We start from the raw sequence: 3,659 nt of genomic DNA, 5'->3' as shown, positions 1-3,659 counted from the left end.
CCACATCTATAAACGTGTTATCTATGTACAAAGAACAAACAACAGTAAAGCACAGGAACAGGCCATTCGGCCCTCCAAGCCCGCGATGATCTTGATGCCTGTCTAAACTAAAACCTTCTGCACTTCAGGGGACCGTATCCCTCTCTTCCCATCCTATTCATGTATTTGTCACGATGCCTCTTAAACGTCGCTATCTTCCCTGCTTCCACCACCTTCCCCGGCAGCAAGTTCCAGGCACTCACCACCCTCTGTGTAAAGAACTTGCCTCGCACATCCCCTCTAAACTTTGCCCCTCTTGCCTTAAACCTATGTCCCCTCGTAACTGACTCTGCCACCCTGTGAAAAAGCTTCTGACTATCCACTCTGTCTCTGCCACTCATAACTTTGTCAACCTCTATCATGTCGCCCCTACACCTCCATTCTCAGTTTTGGGAAAAATAGAGTATATGACTGTGTCAGTAAGTCGGAAAAGTTAAAATATGTTGTGACCAGTGGAGAAGTGTGATGAGAATAAACAGATCCTCCTCTGATTTCAACGACACAAACATTTGTGATTTGGCTCTGTAGCTTAGTTGGTTAAAGCACCTGTTTTATGAACAGAAGAGCCTGGGTTCAACTCCCAGCAGAGCCTAATTTCACATTTGTGATATGCTTTAGAAGTTTCTTTATCAATCCTTTACATCTCTGTTTTGTGAACTTGAACTTGGAATTCAAATTACATGATGAATTTCAGTCACAGGAGAAAACAGCCTTTGTGAAGGATGTGAGTTGGGAATGGCTGTTCGTCCTTGTCCAGAAATTCAGTGCTGATACGCCAAAGGCAACTTCTTTGATACAAATTTGTTCACAGTTACATTCAATCTGGAAAACAGCTCGACATTAATCTCACTGAAGGAAAGTGTGACCGCGTTGTATGTTTCAGAGTGTTTGTGTCGTTATGTGTTGCTTTTAACCGAGACTGGGGACATGACGCAAGTGGAAGGGTTGATCCGAGGTTTGGAATATTTGTCAATCAGGAACAAGAAAAATCAAAGGAACCAAATAAGAAAACCTATGTCTCGTGGGTATTGGGAGACGGTGAGAAGATATTAAACTTTGTTCCATTCAATCCGGCTGCGATGAACTTTGAATTTTTCCGCCTTTTATAAACATTATTTGAAGGGTCTCTGTAACAATGTTCAGTGTTGATGAGAGTGGGGTCTGGGTGAGCAGCTGCTGAGGAGTGTAACAGGGTCAAGACTGGATGCAGGAAGTTCTCTGACAATCTCTCTCCCTCTCTCTCTCTGATGGCTTTGAGTTGATTTTCAAGTGTTTGAATAAATGAAGGAAGTTCCCTCCACCCATTTGTTTGGACAGACAGTGTAGTATAAGGATGTAAAGGGTTAATGCTGAAGATAGTGGGATCAACCCCTCCCACTGTCAGAGTGATGATGTAACAGTCACATGAGATGAGGTTTGGGAGAAGAGAGAGCAGCATCAAGGATGCTAGCTTAAGAGGTTTGATGAATGTGTATATAGTATTGTGTAAATTAGAAAAGAGTTCTTAGTTCTTTCAGCAGGAAATGTGTCCAGAAAATATTCAGGAGTCGGAATGCAGATATTAACTCCAAGTGACAGTTCTGGGTTCATTTAACAAAAAAAAGGTAGCGAATAATATTGCTCACTGATTGAAATCCCCCAGTGAGGAGACAGTTAAACAGGTGATCTGTTGGGGCATCCTTCGATCCAAGGTTTCGGCAGCAATTAATCTCCCTTTTTGGTGAAATTCTCTGTTATTTGCATCTTTTTTTAATCAGCTTTCATGGGTGAGTGAAAAACTCAAAAAAACTTAACAGTTCCATTCTTCCTTCTTCCCATCAGTTTCTCTTTTCTGTCTCAGATCAATATAATGCTGAGAATACCAATTTAATCTGCTGTTTCTGGTGTTTTATCCATTCCAATCAAAATCCAACAGTCCAATCAAATCTATTTGTTATTCCACAGTGTCTCTCCATGTGTTTTATTCTGTTGTATTCTCTCACAGTCTGTTTGATGATCAATGTTGCATCTCAGTCTCTGTTCTGGTGAATATCAGAAGCAGTGTTATCTGTTTGCACCACCCGACAAGTCGGCCTGAGGCTGTGTCTCATCGATAATGTGGAGTTAGGAACATCGAAACATAGGAGCAGGAGTCGGCCATTCAGCCCATCGAGCCTGCCCCGCCATTCAATATGATCATGGCTGAACATCCACTTCAATGCCCTTTTTCCCATACTTTCCTCATATTCCCTTATGTCATTTGTATTTACAAATCTGTCAATCTCTGCTTTAAACATACTCAACGACTGAGCTTCCACCGCCCTATGGGGTAGAGAATTCCAAAGATTCACAACCCTCTGAGTAACAACATTTCTCCTCATCTCTGTCCTAAGTGGCTTCCCCCTTATTTTGAAATTGTGTCTCCTGATTTTCGACTTCCCAACCAGGAGAAACATCTTAGCTGCATCTACCCTGACTGTCCTTTCAGTATTTTGTGGGTTTCAATGGGATCACCTCTCATTCGTCAAAACTCTGGAGAAGACAGCCCCAGTTTCCCCAATCTCTCTTCAAAGGACAATCCCACCATCCCAGGAACAAGTCTGATGAACCTTCGTTGAACTCCCTCCATGGCAATAATATCCTGCCTCAGGTCAGGAGACCAAAACTGCACACAGTACTCCAAGTGGGGTCTAACCAGGGTTCTATACAATTGATGCAAGAATTCACTACTCCTGTACTCAAATCCTCTTGTGATAAAGGCTAACATACTATTAGCCTTCCTAATTGCTTGCTGCACCTGCATGTTACCTGTCAGTGACTTATTGACATGGACACCCAGATCACCCTTATATTCCAAAACTCAGTTAATAAAGGAAAGGATTCCATATACCTGCTGAACCACCTTATTGACCTGTCCTGCTACTTTAGGAATCTGTGGACATTCACTCCAACGTCCCTCACTTCCTCTACAGTGTTCTCCCATTAATTGTGGATTCCTTTGCCTTTTTTGACGCTTGCTCTCGCTGTTCCCTGTTCTCCGAGTGAACTGTTGCTCCCTCTCTCTCCTGGGCTCTTTATGCTCCACTCTGCTCTCACTGTTTCCCACTCTCTTAATGTATCAATATTTGTTTGCCTTGTGTTTAATTTAAAATATGGATTAACTGTATTTTACAGTTGTAGGTTTTATTTGGTAGTCCTGTACAAGTTGTGGATTGGTATTTAATATTTAGCTCTGTGAAAACGATTGTGAATGAAAATATAACTTTCAATCTTATACATGGGCTGGTCTGCAAGCTCCAAGTCTTTCATTTTGTAGTAATGGAATGGATACTGTATCTTTCAGTCTTCATCTCTGTGGGATTTTTGAACTGGTATGTAATGCATAACTTGGTCTAACGTTCCGATGTACATTATTGGGATTCAAAGGATGAAAGGAAATAGGGGCATTAGGCCATTCAGCCCATCAAGCCTGCTCCAACATTCAAACAGATCGTGACTGATCATCTACCTCTACGCCATTTTTCCTGCTATCTCCATATCCCTTGATCCTGTTAGGATTTAGAAATCTATCGATTTCTGTCTTGAATATGTTCAATGATTGATCTTCCACAGCCCACTGGGATAAAAAATTCCACAGATTT

At 41.8% G+C, this 3,659-nt stretch overlaps 1 non-coding gene across 1 annotated transcript; it reads left to right on the top strand.

The window, feature by feature from the left end:
• Positions 1–557: 557 nt before the first annotated feature.
• Positions 558–631, top strand: trnai-uau (transfer RNA isoleucine (anticodon UAU)). The gene has a single exon. It is a non-coding gene; the product is annotated as a tRNA-Ile (tRNA).
• Positions 632–3,659: the final 3,028 nt, after the last annotated feature.

Source organism: Heterodontus francisci, unplaced genomic scaffold (assembly GCF_036365525.1).
Source record: "Heterodontus francisci isolate sHetFra1 unplaced genomic scaffold, sHetFra1.hap1 HAP1_SCAFFOLD_174, whole genome shotgun sequence".
In the NCBI taxonomy this organism is placed as follows: domain Eukaryota; kingdom Metazoa; phylum Chordata; class Chondrichthyes; order Heterodontiformes; family Heterodontidae; genus Heterodontus; species Heterodontus francisci.
This window is presented reverse-complemented; position numbering and strand designations above follow the sequence as displayed.